Raw genomic sequence first — 17348 nt, forward strand, 5'->3', positions numbered from 1 at the left:
AACAAATAAACTGATGGAAAAAAAATAGATCCAGAGGCATGGAACAGATTATCAAATCTAGACTGAAGAAAACTAGAACACTAATTCAAAAAAATATCTAAACCCCTATTTTTATTGCAGCATGATTTGAATAGCCACTATTTGGAAACAACTTAAATGTCCATCAATGGAAGAATGGGTAAAGAAGAAATTATATATATATTATATACTAGTAGAAAATGTGCATATGCAATGGAATACTAGTCAGTCCTAAAAAGAAAATGAAATATTGTCATTTGCACCAACTTGGATGGACCTTCAGGGTATTATGCTAAGTAACATAAATCAGAGAAAGCAAATACCATGTGATATCACATATATGTGGAATCTTATCAACAACAAAACAAAACAAAACTTAAATTCATAGATACGGAAAATAGATTGTTAGTTGCCAGGTGGGAGAGAAATGGGGGACAAAATGAGTAAAGGTATTTAAGAGGTAGAAACTTCCAATTTCAAAATAAGCAAGTCACAAGGATATAACATACAGCATAGTTATACAGTCAATAATATTGTACTAAATTTCCATAGTTACAGATGGTAACTAGACTAATTATCATGATCATTTAACAATTCATACAAATGTCTAATCACTCTGCTGTACACATGTATCTAATGCAATAAAACATGCCAATTATACTTTAATTTATAAAATAATAATGAACTGAATTCAACAGTAAATCTAAAGGATTGCACACCATAATTAAGTGGGATTCCTTACTGGGATGCAAGAGGAATTCCACATATGCAAATCAATAAGTGTAAAACATGACATAAGTAGAATTAAAAATCAATCATAATCTTTTTAATAGATCCAGAAAAAGGACTTGACAAAATACAATATTATTTCAAGCTAAAAATATCACAAAATTAGGTACAGAAAGAAAATAGCTCAACATAATAAAGGCCATATGTGGCAAGCCCAGTTAACATCTTACTCAACAGTGAAAGGTTGAAAGCTTTTTCTCTAAGATTGGAAAGAAGACACTTGTTTTCAATCTTGCTACTCATATTCAACACATACATGCAAGTCCTAGTCAGAGAAATTAGTCAAGATAAAAATAAATAAATAAAAAGCATGAAAATCAGAAAAAAAATGAAGTATACTTGTCTTCGTTTGCATATGATATAATCTTGCATATAGAAAATCCTACAAAAAAAACAACACCAAAATACCATTAAAACCAATCAACATATGTAGTAAAGTTGCACAGTACAAAAATCAACTTATAGAAATTAGTTGTATTTCTATATACTATTAAAACATGTGCAAGAGAAATAAAGAAAATAATTTCATCTATAATAGCATCAAAATAATAAAATACTTAATAAATTTAACCAAGGTAAAAGATCTATACACTGCAAAACTATGAAACTTTGATAAAAGAAATGGAAGAAACACAAATATGAATATATACTATTATGAATTATAAGAATTAAAGAAGTAAAAATGTTCCTACTACCCAACACCATTTATAGATTCAATGCAATACCTATCAAAGTTCCAATGGCATTTTTGACAGTAATAGAAAAAAACCCTAAAATTTGTTCGGAACTGCATAAGACTCCAAATAGCCAAAGTAATCCTGAGAAAGCAGAACAAATCTTAAGGCATTACACTTTTTTATTTCATACTATACTTCAAAGCTATAATAATCAAAACTGTATGATGCCCAAATGGTTTTTCTCAGTGGATAGAGCGTCGGCCTGCAGACTGAAGGGTCCCAGGTTCGATTCCGGTCAAGGGCATATACCTTGGTTGCAGGCACATCCCCAGTAGTGGGTGTGCAGGAGGAAGCTGATTGATGTTTCTCTCTCATCGATGTTTCTAACTCTCTATCCCTCTCCTTCCTCTCTGAAAAAAAAAATCAATAAAATATATTCTTAAAAAAAGTTTTTTAAAAAACTGTATAGTAATAACATAAGAATAGACACATAAACCAATGGAACAGAATTGAGAGCACAGAAATAAATCCTTGCATGTACTGTTAACTAATATTTTACAAGGGAGACAAGCATACCCAATGAGGAAAGGACAGTCTCTTCAATAAGTGGTGAAGGGAAAACTGAATAACTACATGCAGAAAAATAAAATTGGATTTCTATCTTATGCCACTCACAAAAAATTAATTGAAATTGTTGAAAGATTTAACCATAAGGCCTGAAGTGAAACACGGAAGAATCTCCTTGTCTTTTTTTCTTTTTTCTGACACTATTACAGATGTCCCTCATTTTGACCCCCTTTGCCCACCTCTACCCAGTCCTTGCCATGCCCTCCAGCCTTCACCATACTACTGTCTGTGTTCATGGGCTATGCATATATGCTCTTTGGCTAATCTCTTCACCTTACTTTTATATTCCTTTCGACAATAATTTTTTTGGCTATGACATCAATACACAAGCAACAAACGTAAAAATCAAGTGGAAGTACAGCTAGGTAAAAAGCTTTTGAAGAGCAAAAGAAACTGTCAACAATATGAAAGGCAACCTACACAACAGAAGAAAATATTTTCAAATAATATATCTGATAAGGGGTTGATATTCAAATAAAAACTCATGCAACTCAATAGAGAAAAAACAATTCAAGTAAAAAAAATAGGAAGAGAAATTGAACACATGTTTTTTACTAAGAAGATATCCAAATGGCCAACAGGTATATGGTTAAATGTTCAACTTCACTAATCATCAGGGAAATGCAAATTAAAATCACAACGTGACATCATCTCACAACTGTAAAAATGGCTGTTATAAAAAAGACAAATGATAACAAATGCTGGCAAGGCTTTGGAGAAAATGGAAACTTTGTGCACTGTTAGTGGGAATAAAACTTCTTATAGCCACTTGGAGAAGTATGGAAATTTCTAAAAAAATGAAATTAGAACTATTATATGATACAGTAATCCAACATTTGGGTATATATCCAAAAGAAATAAAACCAAAATATAGAAGAGATATCTGCATTCCCATATTCATTGCAGCATTATTCACAATAGCCAAGATGTTGAAATAACTTGTTTCCATTAACAGATGAATGGATAAAAATGATGTGAAAGACATATATTATTATTAATGTTATATATATATATATATTACATATATTATTCAGCCATGCAAAAGAAGGAAACTTTGACATTTATAATGAATCTTGAGTGCATTATACTAAATAAAATATGTCAGACTGAGAAAGACAAATAGTGTATATTCTCGCTTATATGTGGAATATCAGTTAATCCCATAGAAACAGAGAGTATAGTAATGGATACCAGGGGTCTGTGTGTGTATATGTGTGTATAATGGGGAGATGTTTGTCAAATGACACTAACTTTCAGTTATAAGATGAAAAAGTTCTGGGGATGCAATGCACAATATGGTGACTATAGTTAACTGTATTGTGTACTTGATATTTGCTGAAAGAATAGATCTAAAATGTTATCATCACACAAAAAAAGAAATAATTATGTTACTTGTTAGAAGTGTTGGCTAATGCTATGATGGTAATCATTTTCTAATGTATAAGTATATCAAATTATCTCATGCCTCAAACTTACACAATGTTATATGTCTGTAATCCTATCTAATAAAAGAGAAACATGGTAATTAGCTGTACCTCCACTACCCTTCCCATTGGCTAATCAGGGCAATATGCAAATTAACTGCCAGCCAAGATGGCGGCCACCAGCCAGGCAGCTTGAAGCTAACATGAGGCTTGCTTGCTTCAGTGACAGAGGGCGCTTGACACCTGCATATGCAAATTAACTACCATCTTTGTCAGATAATTTGCATAGTCATTCGGATAGGGTGGTGGGCCTGGCTAGTGGGCGTGGCTTCAGCATAGTGGAGGGATTGCTAATTTGCATGTATGTCTCTTATTATATAGGAGATATCTAATCTAATAAAAGAGAAACGCCAAAACCGGTTTGGCTCGGTGGATAGAGCGTCGGCCTGCGGACTGAAAGGTCCCGGGTTCGATTCCGGTCAAGGGCATGTACCTTGGTTGCGGGCACATCCCCAGTGGGGAGTGTGCAGGAGGCAGCTGGTCGATGTTTCTCTCTCATCGATGTTTCTAACTCTCTATCTCTCTCCTTTCCTCTCTGTAAAAACTCAATAAAATATATAAAAAAATAAAATAAAATAAAATAAAAGAGAAACATGGTAATTGGCGTACGACCGCTACCCTTCCCATTGGCTAATCAGGGAGATATGCAAATTAACTGTCAGCCAAGATGGCGGCTGGCAGCCAGGCAGCTTGAAACTAACATGAGGCTTGCTTGCTTCAGTGAAGGAGGAAACCAACCTTCCCCGCCTGCCTTGCAGGCCTCTGAGCCTGCAGTTTGAAACATTTTAACAAATATAGAAGCTAAAAAAAAAACACCCAGAAACCAGCTTTCAGTGAGCTGGGATCTCAGAGCTGGAGTCAGAGCTGGAGTTATACATTGTTTCGATTACCTACTTTCAGCAGCGGAGGCCTAAGAGCTGGAGCCTCAGAGCTAAAGCTGGCCCAGAATTTAAAAAAAAAAAAAAGAAAAAAAGGAGCGGTTGGGAGCTTCCGTCACTCGCCAGCCTGAAAACAGCCCTCAGCCCCTCACCCAGACTGGCCAGGCACCCCAGTGGGGACCCCCACCCTGATCCAGACACCCTTCAGGGCAAACCAGCCAGCCCCACCCCTGCACCAGGCCTCTATCCTATATAGTAAAAGGGTAATATGCCTCCCAGCACCAGGATCAGCGGAGCTGAGAGGCCTCCCTGCACCAGGATCAGCGTGACAGGGGGCAGCGCCCAAACCTCCTGATCGCCCTGCGGCTCTGTGTGTGACAGGGGGTGGGGCCACAACCTCCCTATCCGCCCTGCTCTATTCGTGACAGGGGAAGGCGCCCCAAACCTTCCCCCCCCCCCACGGGCCCTGCTCTGTGTGTGACAGGGTAGAGTCATAACCTCCCCATCGGCACTGCCCTGAGTGTGAGAATGGCGGCGCCCCAACCCCCTGATCGGCCTTGCTCTGTGGGTGATAGAGGGCGGCACCACAACCCCCACCCCTCCCACGGGCCCTGCTCTGTGTGTGATGGGGTAGAGCCATAACCTCCGCATCGGCCCTGCCCTGAGTGTGAGAGTGGTGGCACCCCAACCCCCTGATCCGCCCTGCTCAGTGTGTGACAGGGGGCGGTGCCCCAACTCCCCTATCGGCCCTACTCTGTGAGTGACAGGGGGGAGCTCCTCAACCCCCTGATGGGCCCTGCTCTGTGTGACAGGGGGCAGCGCCCCAACCCCCGGATTGGTCCTGCTCTGTGCGTGACAGGGGGTGGTGCTGCAACCTCCCCATCGACCCTGCCTTGAGTGTGACTGGGGGCGGTGCCCCAACCCCCTAATCGGCCCTACCCTGAGCGTGACTGGGGGTGGCATCGCAACCTCCCAATCCGCCCTGCTCTGTGCATGACAGGTGGCAGCGCCACAAGTCCCCAATCGGCCCTGCTCTGAGCCCGACCAGGGGCTGCACCTAGGGATTGGGCCTGCTCTCTGCCACCCAGGAGCAGGCCTAAGCCAGCGGGTCGTTATCTCTCGAGGGGTCCCAGACTGCGAGAGGGCACAGGCCAGGCTGAGGGACTCCCCCTTCCCGCCGAGTGCACAAATATTTGTGCACCGGGACTCTAGTATATCTACACTAATAAAAGAGAAACATGGTAATTGGCATACGACCGCTACCCTTCCCATTGGCTAATCAGCAATATATGCAAATTAACTGTCAGCCAAGATGGCGGCTGGCAGCCAGGCAGCTTGAAACTAACATGAGGCTTGGTTGCCTCAGTGACGGAGGAAACCAATGTTCCCTGCCTGCAGCTGCAGGCCTCTGAGCCTGCAGTTTCAAACATTGTAACAAATACCGCTGGGCTTCAGCCAGCAGGATCGCAACATTGTATGCAAAGGCCAGAAACCTAGAGCCAAGCCTCAAGCTAAAGCTGGCCCAGAATAAAAAAAAAAAAAAAAGGAAAAAAGGAGCGGTTGGGAGCTTCAGTCACCCGCCAGCCTGAAAACAGCCCTCAGCCCCTCACCCAGACTGGTCAGGCACCCCAGTGAGGACCCCCACCCTGAAGGGTGTGTGACCAGCTGCAAACAGCCATCATCCCCTTACCCAGGCTGGCCAGGCACCCCAGTGGGGACCCCGACCCTGATCCAGGACACCCTTCAGGGGAAACCAGCCGGCCCCCACCCGTGCACCAGGCCTCTAGCCTATATAGTAAAAGGGTAATATGCTCCCAGCACTGGGATCAGCGTGACAGGGGGCAGCGCCCAAACCCCCTGATCGCCCTGCGGCTCTGTGTGTGACAGGGTGCGGCACCCCAACCCCCCCCCCCCACGGGCCCTGCTCTCTGTGTGACGGGGTAGAGCCATAATCTCCCGATCGGCCCTGCCCTGAGTGTGAGAGTGGCGGAGCCCCAACCCCCTGATCGGCCCTGCTCTGTGGGTGATAGAGGGCGGTGCCCCAACCCGCTGATCTGCCCTGCTCTGTGTGTGACAGGGGACGGTGCCCCAACTCCCCTTTTGGCCCTACTCTCTGAGTGACGGGGGGAGCTCCCCAACCCCCTGATGGGCCCTGCTCTGTGCATGACAGGGTACGGAGCCCCAACCCCCCTGATGGGCCCTGCTGTGTGCGTGACAGGGGGCAGCGCCCCAACCCCTTGATTGGCCCCGCTCTGAGCATGACAGGGGGTGGCGCCGCAACCTCCCCATCGACCCTGCCTTGAGTGTGACAGGGGGCGGTGCCCGAACCCCCCTATCAGCCCTACCCTGAGCGTGACTGAGGGTGGCATCGCAACCTCCCGATCCACCCTGCTCTGTGCATGACAGGGGGCAGCGCCCCAACGCCCCAATTGGCCCTGCTCTGAGCCCGACCAGGGGCTGCACCTAGGGATTGGGCCTGCCCTCTGCCACCCAGGAGCAGGCCTAAGCCAGCAGGTCGTTATCTCCCGCGGGGTCCCAGACTGCTAGAGGGCACAGGCCGGGCTGAGGGACGCCCCTCCCCCCCCCCCGAGTGCACAAATTTTTGTGCACCGGGCCTCTAGTATATATATATATATATATATATATATATATATATATATATATATATATATAATGTCAGAGTCTGTAATGTTCAAAGTGACCAAAGGCTCTACCAAACACCCGAAGTCAGGCATTCTGGGTCACCATGGAACAGAGTGCCACGCTGCGGGCGCTTTAGTGACCCATAACTGAGTGCTGAAGGGGCTGCAATCAGGCCTGGACATAGGCTGGGAGAGAAAAGTAGGGTCTGATTGCAGCCCCCGTAGTAGTCAGTGCTGGTTCGGCGTGACTGAAGTTAGTCCTGCAGTCAATGAACATAGGGTCAATTAATATCTCTTTGAGAGGAGTTGAATATAAAGTACAGTGTAGAGCAATTACTTATATATTTCACATAAAACTCTTTTCAACTAAGATATTTTCCTTTATATAAAACCAGTGGCCCAGTGCACGAAATTCATGCACATTAAAAAGGAATTAATTAGAGGAAATATTTTAATATTGCTATTTGCCCTTTCTCTATAATAGAAGTGTCAGTGATGAAAGAATATTAGTAAAATGTATATGAAAATCTTCCTACTGTCAGAGTCTGGGGTGTGCCGAGTCACACAGAGTCAAGTCCCCCCTAACCGTGCGAGCCTCAAAATCACGCGAGACCCAGACCTGGCTGGCCCCACCCCCACTGGGCAAGATCCAGACCTGTCAAGCCCCACCGGTTGGGGTTGCAGCCTCAGGTCCCCTGACCTGGTGCCAGGGGGTGGGGTGCAGCCTGAGGTTCCCCGGCCCAGTGCCAGGGCAGGAGGTGCAACCTGAGGTCTCCTGTCAAGCCCTGCAAGGCAGGGGATGCAGCCTAAGGTCCCCCGTCAAGCCCTGCTGGGTGTGGGGTGCGGCCTGATGTCCCGTGGCCGGGCACTGGGGCAGGGGGTACGGCCTGAGGTCCCTTGGCCCAGGCCAGGGTGGGGGTGCAGCCTGAGGTTCCCCGGCCCAGTGCCAGGGTGGGGGGCCTTGCCTGAGGGCCCCCATCAAGCCCCACCGGGAAGTGGGGAGTGGCCTCAGGTTCCCTGTCCTGGCCCAGCACCACACAGCCTCAGATCCCTACTGATTACTCATTAAGGTTTGTTACAGGAACTCAACCTTTGCTGTGGGCACAGCCATCTTGTGTTACGGAATCCCTGCCTCCACTGTGGGTGCAGCCATCTTAACCTTTATGGTGTGACAGTCAATTTGCATATTCCCTCTTTATTAGATAAGATGTTTCTTTATTGTTGAAAGTATTACAGATGTCCCTTTGTTTTAGGTGTTTCCCCCCCCCCCCCATTGATCTCCTCCACCCTGCATCCACCCCTTTCAGGCCTTCGCCAGACTATTGTCTGTGTCCATGGGCTATTCCTATCTAACACAAAAAATATAGAAAGATTTAGAGAAAATAAAATAAAAGATATGCCAGGTAAATATTGTACAGAAGAGCTGAAGTTGCTGTATGAATACTGGATACAGGTTTGAAGCCAAAACGCAACTCATGATATAGTTAGTCATTGTAACATAACAAAAAGGTTCCTTTCACTAAAGAGATAAGATGGTTCCCAATACTTATACACATAATAGAATAGTGTGGGGGTTCAGAGTAAGCCTCACCAAGATGTGTCTCAGTGGTATGCAGATTTTTGAGCTAAGGGCAATTTTAGCTTCAGGCTCAAGTGAAAATTCTGCCCCTCCCTTTAACTACCTAAAAAAAATTGAATTAGAGGCCTTGCCCATAATAACACATTATCCTATATAATAAAAGGCTAATATGCAAATCGAGTAAACAGGAGAATGACCAGTCGCTATGACACACACTGATCACCAGGGGGAAGATGCTCAATGCAGGAGCTGTCCTCTGGTGGTCAGTGTGCTCCCACAGGGGGAGCATCACTCAGCCAGAAGCCGGGCTCATGGCTGGCTAGCGCAGCAGCAGTGGTGGGAGCCTCTCCCGCCTCCCCAGCAGCGCTAAGGATGTGCAACTGATGGCTTAGGCCCGCTTCCCATAAGGCTCCCAAACTGTGAGAGGGTGCAGTCCAGGCTGAGGGACCCCATGCCCCAGAGTGCACAAATTTCATGCACTGGGCCTCTTGTATGTTTATATGGAAATTTATAGTACCCAGTACAGACAAAGGAGGATGCCTAATTAATTAGATGCCCTGATATATTTTAATGTCACTACTTGAAAACTGATTGAAAAAAAGCTGGACTGCCTTGCCTTAACTTGTCTTGCCTTGACAGGGTGGGGTCAGTTGGGCTGACTGACCAAGATTCCCCTCCAGTAAGAGACGCTTAGATGCCTTGACTGGTGAATCATGGGACTCCACTTGGTAGGGGATGTGGTACTATTTCTGGAGGTAATTGGGTGTTTAGGGATCACACCCAGAATCCGTTATCTGGAAGCCCAATTGCCCAATGTCAACTGGCAGGGTTCATATTGCTCATGCCAGGGCATCCGAAGTCAGACTCACCAAAGACCAGAAACAAGAGGCAGGTGTTGGGAGAGGTTGGGGTTCCAGGCACTAGTTCTTGGGGGTACAAAGTAGATGCCTAGTTAAAGACCTTAACCTATTCAAATGCAATAATTTTTTTCAGAATGTGAACTGGAAAAAGTTGGACCTTTTGATTGGCCAGGGAGGTGTTGGTCTGAATAACTGTACTCAATTCACCTCAATTAATGATACCTTGATATTTTGATGGCTGAAGAAGCCAAGGAGCATGCCAGGCAGAACATACAAATGGTGACTGACTATCGTTAGGTAGGGGAAGGCTCCCTCCACCTTTGGAGGCTGTGTGGGTGGTTTAGAACCACTCTAAGATCCCCTGGTCTTAAGGGCACCAGTTACCTTAAATCTGTTGATGCTGTGTGTTCTGTTCATGTGTGGGCCACCTCAGGTCAGGATCACTGAATTTAGGAATAAGAACAAAATGTCTGGAGAGGCGGGGTTTCCTAGGCACTGACTCTTGAAGATATAAGTCAAATGCCTAATTAAAAACCTTAACATATTCAAATGCATATATTTCACCTGGAGCCTGAGCTGGAAAAAGCTGGACTCCTTGTCTGATCAAGGAAGTGTTGGTTAGACTGACTAGTCAAGGCCTCCCTCAATAAGAGATACCTGGACATCTTGCCAACTGGAGAAACTTGGGACTCCATTAGAAAGCACACCAGACTATCACCAGCCAGGGATGGGTCCCCTCCACTTCATGAGGCTGTGCAGTGGTTGGGGACTGCCCCCAGATTCTCTGGCTTTGAGGGTACAGGCTGTCCTAGGCTAGCTGATGGGGTGAGTACTGTACATGCACATGCTATAGCCCATCAGACTCACAGAACTCGAGGAACAATAGGCTGATGTAGGGAGAAATCAGGGGTCTCAGGCACTGGCTCCTAGGGATACAAGGCAGATGCCAAATTAAAAGACCCAAACTACCCAAATGCAGATATATCCTTTGAATTCTGAGCTAGAAAAAATGTGGATTCCCTTCCTGTCAAGAAAGTGGCCAGTCAAGCTGACCAGTCAAGGTTCCTTTCAATGAGAAACACTTGGACATTTTGACTGGCGAAGTACCTGAGATCCTGCTGTGGGGAAAGTTCATATGGTGACTGATTATCCCCCAGTGGGGAAAGACTACCTTCATCTTTGAAGGCTGTGTAAGTCCTTAAGAACTACCCCCTGATGATCTGGTCTTGAGGGCACTTGCTGCCAAAATCAATGAAAAGGCTTTGTTCTGCACATGTGCAGGCTGGCACAAGTCAGACGGACCAGGAACAAGAGGCAGGTGTTAGAAAAAAACAAGGGTACCAGGGTCTGGCTCATGGAGTGTGAGGCAAATGTCTAATTAAAAGCCGTAACTTAGTCCAGCCAGAGTGGCTCAGTTGGTTGGAGCTTGAATCCTTGTCAGGGCATGCACCTGGGTTGTGGGTTCAATCTCTGGACAGGGCGCATACCAAAGACAACTGACAGGTGATTCTGTCTTCTCTCTCTCTCTCTCTCTCTCTCTCTCTCTCTCTCTCTCTCTCCCTCCCTCCCTCCCTCTAAGCATAGTGAAGCCAGTTAGGCTGACAGGCTATGGTTCAGTTCTTCCAACCAATGGAGTCACTCTGACTAGCTACAGTTCCTCCCAATAAAATAAACCTGTATATCTTTTTTTAAAGGAAGAGAGGCCTCCGTGTGTACCCTGACCAGGAATCAAACCAGGAACCTTTCTGTAAATAGGATGATGCTCCACCAACTGAGCCACTCCAGACAACTTGACTGCTGGAGTAACCTGGGACCCTTACTGGGTAAGTCAAATGGGGACACCTTGTCAGGCTGGGGTGGGTTTCCTCTACCTCTATAGCAGCAGTTCTCAACCTGTGGGTCGCGACCCCTTTGGTGGTCGAACGACCCTTTCACAGGGATCGCCTAAGACCATCCTGCATATCAGATATTTACATTACGATCCATAACAGTAGCAACATTACAGTTATGAAGTAGCAATGAAAATAATTTTATGGTTGGGTCACAACATGAGGAACTGTATTTAAAGGGCCAGAAGCTTGAGAACCACTGCTCTATAGGCTGTGAGGATGTATGGGGATAAAATTCAGCTCTTCTTGTCTGGAGCACCCTGGCTGCTGGCAAGTTGTATCCTGTTCATGCATGGGCCACCACAAATAAAGCTTACTGAATTTAGTAACAATAAAAAGATATCTGGAGAGGCTGGGGGCCCCAGATACTGGCTTTTGGAGGTACGAAGCAGGTGTCTAATTAAAAGCCTTAACCAACTCAAATGTGAATATTCATATTACCCCTGAAGAATGAATAGAAAAAAGAACTGCCTTGACTTGCTAGCTGCACCTGGACATCTTAACTGATGGAGAACTTGGGACCCAACTGGGCAGTACATCACAAATGGGGACTGAGTATTGCTAAAGGGGAGGTGGTGTTACCTCCACCTCTGGAAGATGTTCAGATAGTCCTGGAATACCCCCAGTTCCTGTGGCCTGGAGGTTGGCTAATGGGATGTGTACTATGCAAGTGTGGGGCTCCACAGGTCAGGCTAACTAAAACCAGGCACAAGGAGCAAGTGAGGGGGAAGGCCAGGGGTCCCAGATGATTTCTTTTAGTACAAGGTAGATGCACAATAAAGTCTTAACATATTCAAATGTGCATATTTCTCCTGTAGGATATTGAGCTATATCCTCAAGGGAAGATTGAGAATATAGCCCAATTCCCCCTCATAGTCAGTGGACCAATGTCTGCCTGGATAGCAGCCACAAGGAACAGAGTAGCACAGACCTGAATGTTTCCCACATCCTTGACAGCTAACAAGCCTCACCATAAGCTCTGTCCTTGGCCTGAGCACTGGCAGTTCTCAGCACAACTCCCTTCCCCTATCTGTTGCTAATTAAGCCCCTAGCTTCCCTTGGCTGATTGTGGAAACTCACCCAACTTGCTAGCCACCTTCAGGTCTTCCCTATTGTGTAAGTAATAAAGGCTATGTCTTTACCCTCTGGTCCCCTGAGTGGTTTTTTTGGACCAGCAAAGAACAGCATGGTGCTCTTGGGATTGGAACTCCTTTGTTACATCACCTGAAGACTGAACTTGAAAAAAATTGATTTCTTTGTTTTGCAAGAGTGAGGCTATTAGGCTGACAGGCTCCAATTCCCCTCAATAACAGACAGCTGGATATCTTAACTCCTAGAGAAGTCTGATATCCCACCAGGCAGCATATCAAAACTGTGACTGACAAGTCCCAGAAGGGTTATTTCTCTCAACCACGAGAACCTATGAGCCTGTTGGGGACTGCTCCCAGCTCCTCTGGCCTTGAGAGCCTAGGATCTCCTAAGCCAGCTGACAAGGTATTTGCTGTGCACATTCAGGCTTCTGCAGGTCAGGCTAACAAGGACCAAGGATTAGAGGCAGGTGTAAGTAGAGGTTGGGGGTCCAAGGCACTGGCTCTTCGGGTACAAGGCAAATGCTTAATTAAAAGCCCTAAGACTCTGTCCATAAATCCTACCCCTGGCCTCAGGATTGATCTATATCTTATATAATATAATAAAGAGGGAGTATGCAAATTGACTGTTACACCATAATGGTCAAGATGGCTGTGCCCACAGCGGAGGCTGAATTCCCATAACGAGCCTTAATGAGTAACCAGCAGGGACCTGAGGCTGCGTGGTGCTGGGCCAGGGCAGGGGACCTGAGGCTGCGCCCCCCGACTGGTGGGGCTTGGCAGGATACCTCAAGCTGTGCCCCCTGCCCCGGTGCCAGGCTGGGGGACATCAGGCCATCCCCCTGCCCAGCAGGGCTTGACAGGGGTCCTCAGGCCACATCCACCACCCGGAAGAGCTTCATGGGGGTCCTCAGGCTGTACCCCTCGCCCTGATGCTGGGCCAGGGGACCTGAGGCCGCGCCCCCCCCCCCGCCCGTGAGGCTTGACGGGGAACTTCAAGGTGTGACCCCCACTCCAGCCCAGGCCGGGGGACCTCAAGGCGCACCCCTCAGCCTGGGCCAGGTGACCTCAGATCATGCACCCTGCCCCGGCGCTGGGCCTGGCGACCTGAGGCCGCACCCCCTACCTGGAGGACCTTGACAGGGGTGGGGTTGGCTGGGTCTGGATCTAGCTCAATGGGGGTGGGGCCAGCCAAGTCTGGGTCTCTTGTGATTTGGAGGCACACGTGGGTGGGCAGAGACTTGACTCTGGTTCCCATTATGTGCCCCAGACTCTGACAGGAGGAAGATTTTCATATACATTTGACTAATTTTCTTTCATCTCTGACACTTCTATTATAGAGAAAAGGCAAATAGCAATATTAAAATATTTCCTCTAATTAAGTCCCTTTTAATGTGCATGAATTTCATGCACCAGGTCACTAGTAGAGAAATAAAAAGCTTCCTGCTCTTCTTCCTCCTCTTTCAGAGATTAATTAGGGAGAAAGCCCAATAAGAATTTGATCTGGTCAAAAGCAAGGAAAAGCTAAATTTAAAAGCTTCTGCAGGTTCAGTCATTAAAAATATTGGTGAGGAGAAAAAGGCTATGATACTAAAACGTGCATATTCCCTCTTAAATTTGAGCACAAAAAAGCTAAACTGTCTTTCCTTGATAGGGTGGGGCCTGTTGACTGGCCAACCACAGTTCCTCCCAATAAAAAACACCTGGACATCTTGACTGCTGGAGAAGCTTGGGACCCAAATGGGTAGCATATAAAATGAAGACATTACCTAGTGTGGGTGGGTTTTCTCCACCAGTGGAGGCTCTGTAGGTGATTGGGGACCATCCCCAACTCCTCTTGCCTGGAGAGCCGCAGCTGTCCAAGGACAAATGACAAGGCTTGTACTGTGCATGTGTAAGCTGCTGCAAGTCATGAAAACCAAAGACATGAACAAGAAGAAGTCATGAGAGGCTGGAGTCCCAGGTGGTGGCTTTTGGAGATACAAGGTACGTGCTTAAATGAAAGCACTAACCTACCCAGATGAAGATATTTCCCCTGAGGGCTGAGCTGGAAAACTCTGGACTCTTTGGTGGCAAGGGAGGGGTTTGTTGGGCTGGCTATCCCTGGTTCCCCTTCTAAGAAATACCTGGAGGTCTTGACTGCTAGAGAATCTTGGAACCCCAAGCAGCATATCCAAATGAAGACTAATCATTGCTGAGGTAAGCTCCCTGCACTTATGTAAAGCATGAAGATAGTTTGATAAATCCCCCATATTTTCTTTCCTGGAGAGCCCCAGCTGCTGAAGGTCCACCCGTGAGGTGAGTACTGCAAAGGCATGAGCTACTGTAAGATAAATTCATAGAGGACCAAGAGACCATGGGTCCTAGGCACTAGCTCTTCAGGTACAAAGCAGCTGCCCAATTAAAAGCACTAATCTACTCAAGAGACCAGGGCTCCACTGAACAGCACATCCAAATGGAGACTGACTATGGCGGTGGTGGAGGGGCTGGGGAGTTCCATCAACAATACAATTCTCTATAATTCTGGTAGAGAACCAGGGACCTTATCCAGCAGCACATCCAAATAAAGACTGAATATCGCCAGGTTGGGGGAAAATCCCATGACCTCTTGTGGCTGTGTCGGTAGTAGGGGACTGTTTTTAGCTCCCCTGCCTGGAGTGCCATGGCTGCCAGAAGTCTTCTGACAGTGCATACTGCACAGACATGGGCCTTCTTATATCAGGCTAAATGAGATCTGGAATAAGAGGCAAGTGTCTGGAGAGGCTGGTGGTCCCAGGTGCTTGATCATGGCTGGCCACCTAAGGGTCCCACCATGGCAAGGCAAGAATGTTCAGATTTTTAAGCTCAACCTTCATGAGGAATATGTGTATTTTAATAGGTTGGTATTTATTTATTATTTTTTATCCTTGCCCAAGGACAAGTTCATTGACTTTTTTTATTTTTTTTTTTTTGAGAGAGAATATTAAATGGTAATTTTGGGCCTCTTTCCATGCTCCAACTCCCCCTTCCACCCTGTGGGAAATGTAGTGAAGGCCATCTGTAAGTAGATTGTGAGACCTTGGGAACCTGGCCAGAAGAAAGGCTAAAGAAAACTGCCTCTAGATGTGAGCCTTGATTGTAAACAGCTCGTGTTTTGATCTCACACAGGCACTTCATCCTCCCCCTACATGGCCTGTTTTTCTGTTTTCTGAACTCTATAAAAGCTTGTGCTGAAAAGTTTGGCCTGGAGGGGTGCTGGTGGTGGTGATAAACAATAGCACTGGTGGGCCACCCCTGGTGTGGCCCATCTGCAGGCTGGATGGGACTTAGTGGAACAATTTCACTGGTGGCAGCCAGTACAATGGTAAACTTCACTGGTTGGCCACCACTGGTGCATATATAAGTCCTAATAAACCCATGTCTTTCACAGCCAGTCCTCTGGGCTATTTCTTTGGAATTCACAAACAAATTCACAGGTTTTATGGGACCTCAGCACTCTGTATAACAGAGAGGATGGGAGAGAGGGAGAGGGAAAGGGAGGGAGGGAGAGAGAGAGAGAGAGAGAGAGAGAGAGAGAGAGAGAGAGAGAGAAGAGGGAAGAGGGAAGAGGGAAGAGGGAAGAGAGAGGAGAGAGGAGAGAGGAGAGAGGAGAGAGGAGAGAGGAGAGAGGAGAGAGGAGAGAGGAGAGAGGAGAGAGGAGAGAGGAGAGAGGAGAGAGGAGAGAGGAGAGAAGAGAGAAGAGAGAGGAGAGAAGAGAGAAGAGAGAAGAGAGAAGAGAGAAGAGAGAAGAGAGAAGAGAGAAGAGAGAAGAGAGAAGAGAGAAGAGAGAAGAGAGAAGAGAGAAGAGAGAAGAGAGAAGAGAGAAGAGAGAAGAGAGAAGAGAGAAGAGAGAAACATTGATTGGTTCCTCCCACATGCACCCGGACTGGGGATTGAACCCACAACCTAGGTATGTGCCCTGACCAAGAAGTGAACCCACAAACTTCTGTTTTATGGGACGACACTCCAATCAATTAAGCCACCCAGCCAGGGAAATACGATCTTTTCATTAGGCATCTACATTGTAATAGAAAGCCATGCTGGGTCCTTGGCCTCTGAACATTTCTCTCTTGTTCCTTGTCCCAGTTAACCTGACTCAGGATGGCCCACTACACTCAAGCACAATAGGCACCTTGTCAGCTGGTACCTCCAAACAGAAAAACTGGGAGTGGTCACCCATACACCAAACAGCCTACAGAGGTAGAGAGAGCCTTCCCCCACTGCACTATGGTCCATCTCCATTTGCATGTGCTATCCAGTGGGGTCTCACGCTTTTCCATCAGTTAAGACCCCCATATGTCTCTTGCTGAGGGAAACCATGGCTGGTATGCCCACCAACCCCACCCAGAAAATGGAATTATCTGCAGTTTTTCCAGCTCAGCCTTCAGGGGAAATATGCACATTTGAGTAGGTTAGAGCTTGCAATTGGGCATTGGCCTAGCACAGTGATGGCGAACGTTTTGAGCTCGGCATATCAGCATTTTGAAAAACCCTAACTTAACTCTGGTACCGTATCACATATAGAAATTTTTTTATATTTGCATCCATAGTAAAACAAAGATTTATATTTTTGATATTTATTTTATGTATTTAAATGCCATTTAACAAAGAAAAATCAGCCAAAAAAATGAGTTCGCGTGTCACCTCTGACACGTGTGTCATAGGTTCGCCATCACTGGCCTAGTACCAGAAGAACCATTGTCTGAAACTCCCTACCTCTCCCAACACCTGCCTCTTTTTTGGATTCCAGTTAATCTGACTACTGGGGGCAAGTTTCTCAGCCTGGGACTGGACCCCTC

Source organism: Myotis nattereri (genome assembly GCF_964212035.1).
Source record: "Myotis nattereri genome assembly, chromosome: X".
Classification (NCBI taxonomy): domain Eukaryota; kingdom Metazoa; phylum Chordata; class Mammalia; order Chiroptera; family Vespertilionidae; genus Myotis; species Myotis nattereri.